Source organism: Tamandua tetradactyla, chromosome 15, assembly GCF_023851605.1.
Source record: "Tamandua tetradactyla isolate mTamTet1 chromosome 15, mTamTet1.pri, whole genome shotgun sequence".
NCBI classification, from domain to species: Eukaryota; Metazoa; Chordata; class Mammalia; order Pilosa; family Myrmecophagidae; genus Tamandua; species Tamandua tetradactyla.
The window spans coordinates 61,367,959-61,381,649 of NC_135341.1; the positions used below are offsets into that span (position 1 = coordinate 61,367,959).

At 35.4% G+C, this 13,691-nt stretch overlaps 1 non-coding gene across 1 annotated transcript; it reads right to left on the bottom strand.

The window, feature by feature from the left end:
- Nucleotides 1-12,706: 12,706 nt before the first annotated feature.
- On the bottom strand, nt 12,707-12,814 carry LOC143658218 (U6 spliceosomal RNA). Its single transcript, XR_013163218.1, has one exon. It is a non-coding gene; the product is annotated as a U6 spliceosomal RNA (small nuclear RNA).
- Nucleotides 12,815-13,691: the final 877 nt, after the last annotated feature.

A 13,691-nucleotide genomic window follows, 5' to 3' on the forward strand; every position in this document is an offset into this window, starting at 1 on the left:
TTGATTAACCTGGAAAATGAAAATAAAGGTTCAAACATTGAATTTTAATTGGTCAATAGACATTTTTCTAAATAAATATTTGTCTATTGCTAAACATTATGCAAAATACACTGCTGCCAATGTGCAAGAGTTTAAATTATCAATGTAGTTTTCAAAAAATGTTCTTCTCTTGATGTTTTGCAAAGACTGATTTTTTAAAAACCCACCAAATACAATTATAAAATCTGCCAGATACAAACATAAAATTAAAAGTGTGCTCACCCATTGATGTATGTGTGTGTGCGTGTGCATGTATGTGTGCTTGCATTTTGAGCTATACTTGTTATTCTGAGGGTAAATAGATGTTCCTTGGGTTGTGAAACTCCTGACTTATAGGTATTAAATTTTGCACAGTTTTGTTCCATAAGGTTTGTTGCTTTTTAGACACAGGCAATACTGCATTACGTATAGAAAAACAAAGTATAAGGCTGTTTCAGTTTCCTAGGCTGCTCAAAGCAGGTACCATAAATGGGTTGGCCTTAAATAATGAGAATGTTTGAGGTCCTTACAGTTTGAGGCCATGAAAATGTTCAAACCAAGTCCCCATCAAGGCAATGCTTTCTTTCTTAAAACTGGTTACTGGAGATCCTTGGTTCCTCCACAACATGGCAAAGCTCATGGCAGCATTTGCTGATCTTTTCCTTTTATTCCAGATTTCCTTGATTTCAGCCTCTTGCTTCCCTGGCTTTTTCTCTCTCTCTGTATTCACTTTGTTTAAAAAGGACTCCAGGAAAAACATTAAGACCCATCCTGAATGAGGTGGATTACACCTTAACTGAAGTAGCCTTATCGAAAGACCCTACTTACAATGGGCCCACACTCGCTGGAATGGATTAGTTTCAATAGCATGATTTTCTGGAGTATGTAAGTCTGAAACCATGAAGAGATGAAAAATTCCGTTCGGTTAAAAAGAAGTTATACTAAAGCTCTAGAATAAGTTGAACTGAATGCCAAGGAACAGATAGACAAGAAAGCCAACTAACAAGAAACCCTAGGTAAAAGAGTGACAATGACCTTCAGGATAAACTAATCAAGGAAGTCAGATGCCTAGACACCAGTAAAAAATTATGAGTCATATTAGAAAAAATGAAGGTCATTTTCATTTGACTATGAAATGAAATGACCTAGTCAAAGGAACAAACTAGCATATCAAATGAGATACAAGGAATTGAAAGAACTAATTAATGTTCAATCAAACATGCTAAATCAAACCAAAACTCAAATCAACTCATTGAGGGAAGGTATGGCAAAAGAGATGAGGATATGAAGAAGACATTGGGAGACTATAAAGAAGAATTCAAAAGTCTGAAAAAATAAATGGCATTACTTATGGGAATAAAAGGTACAGTAGAGGAGATGAAAAACCCAATGGAGACTTGTAGCAGCAGATTTGAAGAGGCAGTAGGAAGGATTAATGAACAAGAGGACAGGACATCTAAAACACTACACACAAGAGAACAGATAGGAAAAGAATGAAAAAAAAATATGAGCAGAGTCTCAGAGAATAAAATGACAACATTAAGCACCTGAATATACATGTTATGGGTGTCCCCAAAGGAGAAGAGACAGGAAAAGGGGCAGAAAGAACAATGGAAGAAATAATCACTGAAAATTCCCCATCTCTTATGAAAGACATAAGATAACAGATCCAAGAAGCTCAGCATACCCCAAACAGAATAGATTCCCATAGACCTACTCCAAGATACTTACTAATCAGATTGTCAAATGTCAAAGACAATGAGAGAATTCTAAAAACAGTGAGAGAAAAGTGATCCATCACATACAAGAGAAGCTCAATAAACTATGTGAAGATTTCTCAGCAGAAACCATGTAGGTGAGAGAGCAGTGCTGTGAGATATTTAAGATTCTGATATAGAAAAACTACCAACCAAGAATTCTTACCTGGCAAAACCGTCCTTCAAAAATGAGGGAGAGTTTAAACTATTCTCAGACAAACAGATACTGAGAAGGTTTGTGACTGAGAGACTGGGTCTACAAGAAACACTAAAGGAAGCACTGCAGGCAGATAGGAAAAGGCAGGAGAGAGAAAGGCAGAATCTGTTTGTGACATGCTGAGCTTCTTAGGAGAGAGAGGCCTGGAGAAGCATGTAGAAATGAAGACTATCAGTAAGGGTAAAAAGAGAGAAAAAAATATTTGACATTTAAAATCCAAAAGACAAAATGGTGCAAGAAAGTACTACCTCTACAATAATAACATTAAATGTGAATGGATTAAACTCTCAAATCAAGCCACAGACTCACAGAATGGATTTAAATGCAGGACCTATCCATAGTCTTTCTACAAGAAATTCACTTTAGAGCCAAGGACAAAAATGTGAGTTGAAAGTGAAATGATGAAAAGATATTTCATGTGAACAACTAGAAAAGGGCAGGGATAGCTAATACTCAATAAATTAGACTTCAAATGTAAAACAATAAAAAGAGACAAAGAAAGACACAATTGTATTAATAAAAGGAGCGATTAATCAAGAAGATGTAACAATCATAAATATTTATGCACAGAACCAGAGTGCTCCAAAATACATGGGGCAAACATTGACAACACTGAAAGTTTGTTATGACAACACCGAAAGAAATAGATACCTCTACAATAACAGTTGGAGACTTCAATACACCACTGTCATCAATGGATAGAACATCCAGATAGAGGATTAATAAGGAAGCAGATTTGGAATAATATGGTAAATGAACTAGACTTAACAGACATTTACAGAACATTACTCTCCACAACAGCAGGATACACATTTTTCTCAAGTGCTAATGGATTGTTCTCCAGGATGGACCATATGTTGGGTCACAAAACAAGTTTAATAAATTGAGAGAGATAGAAATTATACCAAACACTTTCTCAGATCATGATGGAATGAAGTTGGAAATCAATAACAGGCAGAAGACCAGAAAATTCACAGATATATGAAGGTTAAACAACACTCTCTTAAACAACCAAGGAAACTATTACAAGAGAAATCAGTAAATATCTCAAGGCAAATGAAAATTTTGTTTTACATATCAAAACTAATGAGAAGCAGCAAAAGATTGCTGAGAGGGAAACTTATTGCCCTATACAGCTATATTAAAAAAGAAGAAAGAGAAAGAAATCTAGAATGAACTGTTCTCTTGGAAGAATTAGAGAAAGAACAGTAAACTAACCCCAAAACAAACAGAAAAAAGGAAAAAAATGAAGTTTAGAGAAGGAATAAATGAAAATGAGAATACAAAAACAATGTAGAAAAAAACAATGGAGAAAATAAACAAAACTGAAAGTTGATTCTTTTAGAAAGTCAGTAAAATCATTGAACCCTTAGTTAGGCTGACAAAAAGACAGTTAGTGTGTGTGTATGTGTGTGTGTGTGTGTGAGAGAGAGAGAGAGAGAGACAGAGAGAGAGAATTCAAATAAATAAAATCAGATATGGGAGAAGGAACATAACTACTGATTCCACAGAAATAAAGGAGATAATGAGATGATACTATGAGCAACTATATACTAATAAACTAGTCAATGTAGATGAAATGGACAATTTTCAAGAAAAGCATATACAACCAACACTGACTTGAGAACAGATAACCTCAACAAACCAATCGCAAGTAAAGAGATTGAATCAGTTATCAAGAAGCTCCCCCAAAATTAAAGTCTAGGACCAGTTGGCTTTACTTGTGAATTTTACCAAGAATTCAAGAATTAATAACAATTCTTCTCAAACTCTTCAAAAAAATTGAAGAGGAAGGAAACCTTCCTAACTCATTCTATGAAGCCAACATCACCCACATGCCAAAGCCAGACAAAGACACAAGAAAAGAAAATTATAGACCAACCTCTTGAATCAATGTAGATGCAAAAATCCTCACCAAAATACTTGAAAATCAAATCCAGAAGCACATTGAAAGAATTATGCACCATGACCAAGTAGAATTTACTACAGATATGCAAGGCTGGTTCAACACAAGCAAATCAATTAATGTAATACACCACATCAATAAGTTAAAGCAAGAAAACCACATGATCATCTTGATTCATGCAGAATGACATTTGACAAAATTCAACATCCTTTCCTGATGAAAACCCTTCAAAGGATAGGAATAGAAGGGAACTTCCTCAACATGATAAAGTGAATATGTGAAAAACCCACAGCTAAGATCATCCTCAGTGGGGAAGGACTGAAAGCTTTCCCTCTAAGATCAGAAATAAGCCAAATATACCCCCTGTCACCAAAGTTATTCAACATTGTGCTGGAACTACTAGCTAGAGTAATGAGACAAGAAAAAAAGGCATCTAAATTGGAAAGGAAGAAGGAAAACTTTCACTGTTTGCAGACGTAAGATACTATATGTCAAAAATCCTGAAAAATTGACAGCAAGACTACTAGAGCTAATAAAAGAGTACAGAAAAGTGACAAGGTACAAGATCAACACCTTAAAATCAGTAGTATTTTTATACACTAGTAATGAGCAATCTGAGGAGGAAATCAATTTAAAAAAAATTCCATTTGCAATAGCCAGCAGAAGAATCAAATGTTTAGGAATAAATTTAACCAAGGCCACAAAAGACCTACACAAATCTTATAGAAAACTACAAGCAATTGCTAAAAGAAATCAAAGAAGACCTAAATAAATGGATGGGCATACCATGCTCATGGATTAGAAAACTAAATATAATTAAGGTCAATTCTACCCAAATTGATTTATAGATTCAATGCAATACCAATTAAAATCCCTACAACTTACTTTGCAAAAATAGAAAAATCGATAACCAAGTTTATTTAGAATGGCAGGCACTTTAAATTTTTAAAAATATTTTGAGAAAGAGGAATGAAGTGGGAGATCTAACGTTATTTGATTTTAAAGCATTTTACAAAGCTACAGTGGTCAAAATAGCATGGTACTGGCATAAAGCTAGATGTACTGACCAATGGAATCAAATTGAGTGTTCAGAAATAGATCCTTTCATATACAATTAATCTTTGATAAGGTGTTGAGCCAACTCAACTGGAACAGAGAAGCCTCTTTAATAAATGGTTTTTGAAGAATTGGATATCCATATCCAAAAGAATGAAAGAGGACTCATATCACACTGCATACAAAAATTAACTCAAAAACGGATCAAAGACCTAAACATTAGAGCTCAGACCATAAAACTTCTGTAAGAAAATGTAGGGAACTATCTTAAAAATCTTGTGACAGAAAGTGGTTTCCTAGACCTTACACCCAAAACATGAGCAATGGAAAAAGAAATAGATAAATAGAGTCTCCTCAAAATTAAACATTGTTGTGCATCAAAAGACTTTGTTAGGAAAATATAAAGGTAGCCTATGTAATGGGAGACAATATTTGGAAGCCACATGTCAGATAAAGGTTTAATATCCAGAATATATAAGGGGATTCTACAACTCAACAAGAAGACAAATAACTCAATTGAAAAGTGGGCAAAAGAAACTTTTCAGAAGATGAAATATGAATGGCTTAAAAACATATGAAAAGATACTCAACCTCACTGGCTGTTAGGAAAATGCAAATAAAAACAATGAGACATCATTTCACACCTACTAGAATGGCCATTATCAAAAAAACAGAAAACTACAAGTGCTGGAGAGGATGTGGAGAAACAGGCACACTTATTCACTATTGGTGGAAATGTAGAATGGTGCAACTACTCGGGAATGCAGTTTGGCAGTTCCTCAGAAAGCTAAGTATAGAATTGTATGACCAAGCAACCCTATTACTAAGTATATATTCAGAAGAACTGAAGGCAAGGACACAAACAGACATTTGCACGCTGATGTTTATAGGAGCATTATTCACAATTGCCAAGGGATGGAAACAGCCCAAATGTCCATCAGTGTTTGAGTGCCTAAACGAATGGTGGTGTATACATACAATGGAATATTAAGCAGCTGTAAGACAGAATAATATCTTGAGGATGAAACTTGAGGACATTACGTGAATGAAATTTGCCAGAAACCAAAGCACAAATACTGTTATGTTCTCACTAATATAAACTAAACATAATGAGCAATTTCAGAAAGTTAAAGTTGAGAACAGGTTATCAGGAAGCAGAAAGAGGGTAAAGATTGGGCATTTAATGTTGAAGGAGTACAGAATGTGCCACAGGATTGGTTGTTAGGATCCAGAAATGGATATCAAAATACTATCTGATGGTAGCACAGTATTGTAAGTACACTGAATTCAGCTGTGTGTGACTATGGTTTGGTGAGGAGGTCTGGGGGCATGTAGATACCAGAATGAAAGACAGAGGATAAGAACTTGGACAGTATAATGTAGTGATGCCTAGAGTGGACAATGATAATGATTAAATGTACAAATATAGGAATATTTTTGCCTGTGGGTGAACAAATGAATGTCAACGTTGCAAGGTGTTGAAAATGGGATGGTATATGGGTGAAAATACAATCATTGTAAACTAGGGTCTATAGTGAACAGTGACATTGTAATATGCTTCCACTGAATGTAACAAAGGCAATATGCCAAAGCTGAATGTCAGTAAATGAGGTATGTGGGAAAGGGGTATGGGATTCTTTGTAGAAGAAATGGGAATGTCCTCATATAGATTGTGGTGGTAAAACATGGCTGTGTAATGATACTGGGAACCATTGATTTTTCACTTAGGTTGGATTGTATGAAGTGTGAATAAAACTGTTTAAAAATGAACAGAGCTACAAGTTCTGGAGCTACTGTGGAGAGATGTATCTATTCACTGCTGCTAGGGAAGTAGAGTGGTATAGCCTCTCTGAAGGGCAGTGTGGTGGCTCCATAGAAGGCCCTATGATCTTGCAACCCATAGTTAGGTGTACACTTGGAGGAATTGAGAGCAGGCACATGAATGAACATTGCACACTGGTGTTAATGGCAGCAATGTTAATGTTTTATAATGGATGGAGGAGGTCTAATGATACATCAACTGAGGGATGGAAGGGGAACAGTGGTGTATACCCACAGTGGACTATCGAGCAGCTATAAGAAGAAACAAAGTTGGGGGTATGCAATGAGACAAATGAAACTTAGGACAGTATGGTAAATTAAATAAGCCAGAAATGAAAAGACAAAAATTATAAAGCCTCACTAGCATGGACTAACAAAAATGTGCAAACTCTAAGAATTGAATTCAAGAATATAAGTTATCAGGTAAAGCCCTATTGTAGAAGTTCCTAGATTGTAAGCTCTTTCAGCAGACACATCTATTCCTGAGTTTTAGCTGTTATTTCTGAATTCTTAGATGCTGTGCTCTTTGTTTATAACCTGGTAGCTCCCTGGAACTTCTTGCATTTGTGTGACACCTGAGACTCCAAGCTACAGTTCTGCAGCTGTGAAAGTCAGCATTACCCCATATAGCAACTGTTAAAAGGCACTGAAAAAGTGATCAGACTTCACTTAGAAATATGAGTGAAACTGATCTGGATAGGACTAAGGTAAATCAGACTAAAAGGTAAGGAATGATATTACCTGTATTTTAAAACTTCATCTGTGTGAGACCAAAAGAAAGGATATTTATTTGGAACAAAATTCATATTTTTGATAGCACACTATTTAATTTAACTTGCATGATCAATTTATTTGAACACCATAACTTCATGAAAATTTGAATAGGGTGTGAGTTCTTGTTGGTTAGTACAAGTTGGTGTGATAACCCAATCCATCACAGATTAATATGGGCAGAAGATTAAAAAGTATTTTCAAAGTCCCCTTGAGGGGCTGAGGAAAAAAGGTGAAAATATTAAAATTCCCCATCTGGGAAAGTTCTAATATTCTCACAAGCATTGGGGACTGCCAAATTTGATGTGCCAGGCCCTTGATCTTGGGGCTTGTTCTCATGAAACTTATTCCTGCAAAGGAGAAGCTAAGCCTACTTATGATTATGCCTGAGTCACCTCCAGAGAACCTCTTTTGTTGCTCAAATGTGGCCTCTCTCTCTAAGCCAACTCAGCAGGTGAAATTACTACTCTCCACACTATGTGGTACATGACTTCCAAGAGTGTAAATCTCCCTGGCAACATGGTACATGTTGGGGATGAGCCTGGTCCTGGCATTGTGGGATTGAGAAAGACTTCTTGACAAAAAGGGGGAAGAGAAATGAAACAAAATAAAGTTTCAGTGTCTGAGAGATTTCAAATAGAATTGAGAGGTCATTGTGGAGGTTATTCGTATACAGTATACAGATATCCCTCTTCAGCTTTTTGGGTATTGGAATAGCTGATGGGAAATACCTGAAACTGTTGAACTGTACAATCTAACAGCCTTGATTCTTGAAGATGATTGAATAATTATAGAGCTTTTAGGGTGTGAAAACCTTGTGACTGATACTCCCTTTATCTAGTATATGGTCAAATGAGTAAGGAAAAAAAAATATATATATATATACTAAGGGGAAGGGTTTTGTTCTAATTTCCAAGCTGCCAGAATGTGATATAGCAGAAATGGAATGGCTTTAAAAGGGGGAATTTATATTAATTTGCAAATTTACAGTTCTAAGGCCATGACAATGTTCCAATTAAAGCAAGTCTATAAAAATGTCCAAATTAAGGCACCAACAAGAGGGTACCTTCACTTAAGAAAGGCTGATGAAGTTCAGGGTTTCTCTTGCAACTGGAAAGGCACATGGCAAATGCGGTGACATCTGCTAGCTTTCTCTCCAGGCTTCTTATTTCATGAAGCTCCCCCAGTGGGATTTTCCTTCTTCATCTCCAAAGGTCTCTTGTTGCATGGGTTCTTGTGGTTCTTGTGCTTTCTCCAAAATGTTTCCTCTTTTAAAAAATTCCAGTAAACTTATCAAGGCCCACCTGGAATGGGTGGAGTCAGATGTCCCTCTATTCGAAGGTTAACACCCACAACTGGGTGCGCACATCTCCGTAGGGATAATCTAATCAAGTTCCCAACGTACGGTGCTGAATAAGGGATGAATAGATTCACAAGATGGATCAGGATTAAAACATGGCTTTTCTAGGGCTTTTCAAACAAGCACAGGCGTTATGGGATGTTTTTGGGTGTTCTTTTTTACTTTTATTCTTATTTTTTTTGAGTAACAAAAATGTTCAAAAATTGATTATTATGATGAATGCAGAGCTATATGATGATTCAGTGAACCACGGATTGTACAGTTTGGATGATTGTATGGTATGTGAATATATATTATATTTCAATAAAATTGTATTAAAAATTGAGATTGCAAGTAAAGAATAGATAGCATAAGACTTTTGAAATCCAGGATTGTAGAGGTGGTTTCCAGCTGTGAGTTAAGAGAGAAACCAAGGACACTTGAAGCAAGAATGGTATCTAATTTGTCCAATCTGTCTCACGTTGCTGAATATTCCTGCCTTCACTTATTCAAAAGCAGGCAGATAACCAGGTTTGAGATTCTTCCTTGAATTTCTCTGAGCTTCCCAAGATCTCTGGGGAATTTATCCCCATTCGCTTTCTTTTAGCTTCTATTCTGGGCACCAGAATCATTATGTACCTTAAATATATAAATTATATATATTTTTTCAACCTTGCAAAAATTTGAGTTACTAATAACCTTTTGAAATGAAACAATTATATAATTTGGAAAATATTTATGCAGTTCTCAGTTAAATATTTAACATTAGCCAAATGATACATAACTTTTACTGTGGTAAAAATATAGAGGAAGATAACTTCAAAACACATTAACAAGTTGCCCAGGATCTCCTGGATAAGAACAATTGCATAAAATGTGAAATATCTACCAGCTCTTGGGTAAAAGATGAACATTAGTAATGATACACATGCTTTTTACTGCAGGAAAATTTTATGAGAAGATAAAATTACTGTACATTGACAAAATAGGATTCTGTCTTTGAGGAATTAATTCAATTCTGATCAACATTCTCATCACATTTCTGGAAGCTATTTTTAACTCTAGTCTCTAATAAGGGAATAGCATGATCAATTATTTAGCAGCTTCAGAATTAGACCATCTTTCAACTCTTCTATCAGCTCTGCACTACTCAATTTCACTCTCAATATCTCATTTCCAGTGGTGACAATGGAAACTGATATATATTCTTTCTTGGAAAGATGCTAATTTAAAAGAACTCACGTAATGCTTGGGAATTTTAGGATGGTCTCGGGCATCTAAAATAGTGTCTCAAGAGAGAATAAAATAGAAATTTGAAAATTTGTCACATTTTAGTTTCCCCTGTGTTTAAGAATGATGAAAGGGAATTTTATAAAATAATTGATACAGCAAAAAAATCCACTGTATCTGAGGAATGCTATTATTTTGATATGTGTATGATTTGGCAGTTTGTGACCTTTCTTTTCACATGTGAATAAAAAATACTATAGCTATATGGACTGGCTATGGAATTCTTATAGATTAATAATCTAAAGCTTTTTGAAAACACTTCTAGGCCTGTATTATTAAGTGTAGGATACAGAACTTTGAACATGGGAAATGGGGAAGAAGATTCTACTATTTACTAAAATTACTAGAAGTGTATTCTCAGATTTTGCCTTATTGTTTGACAAAACCATGTACCTGATAAAACATTTAGATTAGACAACCATGTTCATTTCTCCATTTTAACAGAGGAGAAAACAGTCAGTTAATACATCTATGCCTCATTTCCCTTAATGTTAAAACAGCAATCATTATCTTCTCTATTGCAGGAACAGATACATACTGATTTCAAAAGATAATTGAGGAATAAACGATGATATTTAAGCACATAATACTTGACTAATGATAGCATAAGAGCAGGAAAATTAAAAAATAATTTCAACACCATTACACATTTCTTTTCTGCTCCAATGAAGTTGAAGTTTAGTAGAGAAAAGTTCTAGGAGGATAGTGCCAAATTGAAAATCAACAAAAATTCCCAGATGCAAGACTCAAGAAACCAGTGATTTCAAGGAAAATTAATCACAAGGAACTACAACAATTTGAACCACTTGAAGGCAAATGACAGAAAATGAAGGGGAAGTCATTCTAAAATTCAGAAATGACAGCAGACCAAATCCAAGTTTTAACTTAAATGTAGCTATATATAACTAAAATGACTTTCTGCCTAAATTCACTTTTATGACTCAATGACAGCATGTTGATATTCAAGGTTGTTCAATGTTTCGTGCTTTTCTTATGACACCTTTAATTTAGATAGCCCAAAATTTGTGCTGAACACTTATTTAAAAATATTTCAGGATGGGCAGAAAGGTACTATGCATGCATTTTAGTTACACTTTCAGTATTGTTATGTCCTAAAAAGAAATTAATGCTCTAAGAGGGGTGTTAGCATTCTGATCAGAAAGTTCACATTTAGAAACCCAGCTATCTTTATTTCTGATCAACACCAGAGGTGTTGTTAACTAACAGACTGACTATTAGAAATGGGTTTCCACCGTTGAAATGACTGTTTCATTAATTAGCATAGCAGGTACTGGAAATGAGCTTTCATTGGTGAAATCAGTGGTATTCATGATACATGGCTTGGCTTAAGTATTAGAGATACCCGTACTTGGACATATCGTGTTATAAAATTTAAAGAAACTTGGTCTTAATACTCTTGTTTTTAATTCTTCCCTCCAGTCTTCTCTTCTATCCCCCTCCCTGTCTTCCTTCCTAGTAAATTTGTAGTGAGTTTAAGATTGTCTTCAGATGTGATAGTTTATAAAAAATGTAAAATAGGATTGGGGAGTAATATTTTATGTTTGAATTGTTTTATATTTGAATTGTGCATGTGCTCCCACCAATTTGCTTGGTATTGGTCATCAGAATAGAAAATGAATCTACTTCTAGTTTCTCTGTCTGTGATCACTATGTGTGAAGTTACCTGTGATATCAAGGTTTTGAAGAAAGATAGACCTGAGTTCAAATCTGATCTCTATCACTTACTAATTCCGTGACTTTTGGAGCTAGTGTTTGAACTTCATTTTCTGTAAATGGTGGTAATAATGTCTAACTTGCAGGTTTGCTGTGCTGGCTAATTGAGATAGCTTGACTAAGGTGTCGAGCATAGCGCTTTGCCCTTACTAGGTTTTAAATGAATGTTAGCTCTTTTCTGCCCTGCAGCATTGCAGCCTTTGAGAATATAGATTAAATATACATGAAGGCCCACCTGCTTTCTTTTCAGCTTTATTGAGAAAACTGCACATGTTTAAAGTGCACAAATTGATGAGTTTTGACATATGTCTACACTCTTGAAAACCACCTGCTTTTCCAGGCAAATGTTTTTCCATATGTACATCCTCTCTACAAATTGCTGTTTTTTGAATCTTTCTATTTCACCTTCCACCATGTCTGTTTAAATGGCTCCTAGTGTGTATAGGATCAAAACTGGATTTCTGAGCCAGGGCTTTTCTTTGCTCCAACACGTAGTTCTTACTTTACTCCTCAGCTTTATCTTCTTTGGGCAACTGGTTGATTTTCATTCTTCGGTCATGCCTTAGATGGGTTTCACATGCTTCTCTCTAATACAGGGCACTCTCCCCGTGCCCATCTTATCTACTAAATATCCTTCCTTCAAAGATAGTGAAATCTCACATCATTTATGAAGGAGTCTCACCAATGTGAACTTTTTCTTCTGATTGTCTTGACTACTTTTTACTATTTCTTTGTGTTTATTGCTTGAATGAGACAGTGTATTACAAGTTACTAGCACAATGCCTAACATATTTTTAAAAAATATGGAACACTTCCTGAATTTGCGTGTCATCCTTGCACAGGGATCATGCTAATCTTCTCTGTATCGTTCCAATTTTTAGTATATGTGCTGCTGAAGCGAGAACTGAATCAATGCAATTTTAACATAATTAATAGCAAATAACTTGACTCCCTGTTTACTCATTCATTCATAAAAACAAAAAATTATTAGCATTTTAAAAGGTCATATATTATGGAAGGCTGAATGGGAGGGGTGCAGTTTATTTTAATAAACAGTGTCTCCCCACAGATCAGTGTGAAAGATAAATGAACAAGGAGACAATCACAACTTAGTAAGATGTGCATGACAAAAATAAACATAAGGATGATAGTGAGGGTAGGAAAGGGAGCTCCTGGAATCAGTTCCTGATGCTCTTTGCCTTGTGGAAAAGTAGTCCGATCACTGTAAGATCTTCTGATTTTTCAACAAAACTAAAAATCCATCATTATAAATGTCCTCTCATTTTACAATGTTGCATCAAGTTTCTTAGAAAAGATTTTGGCCAAACAAAATTATTTTCAGGGTTGGGTCCAGCCTGCCAGGACACCAGTCCATGAATTCTGCTTTACCACTTCATCCAATGCTCACTTGTTGAATGGAAAGGACCTTCTCTGCACAAGAAAATGCACTTGCACTGGGAAGGATGATATGTAGATGTGCATAGTCTGGAAGGTGACTTTGCAGTCTGGGTCCCTACTTCCTCTTCAGCTGCCCATAGCTTCCAGTGTCAGGATATCTCGGGGTTCCAGTGAAGTTTTCCCACGGTCCACACCATTCACCATTTATGCCCCAAGCTGAGACCAGTTGTCAGATGCCATTTAGTATCATGCTTGCACAGTTTTCTTTCCCCTTGTCATAGAGAACTAGTTCTATAAAGTTTCTACTAAAAGAGGAGAAACAAAAGGTAGACCAAGAATATATATATATTAAAAAAAAATAGTTCAAGTCCATATTACTTTGTA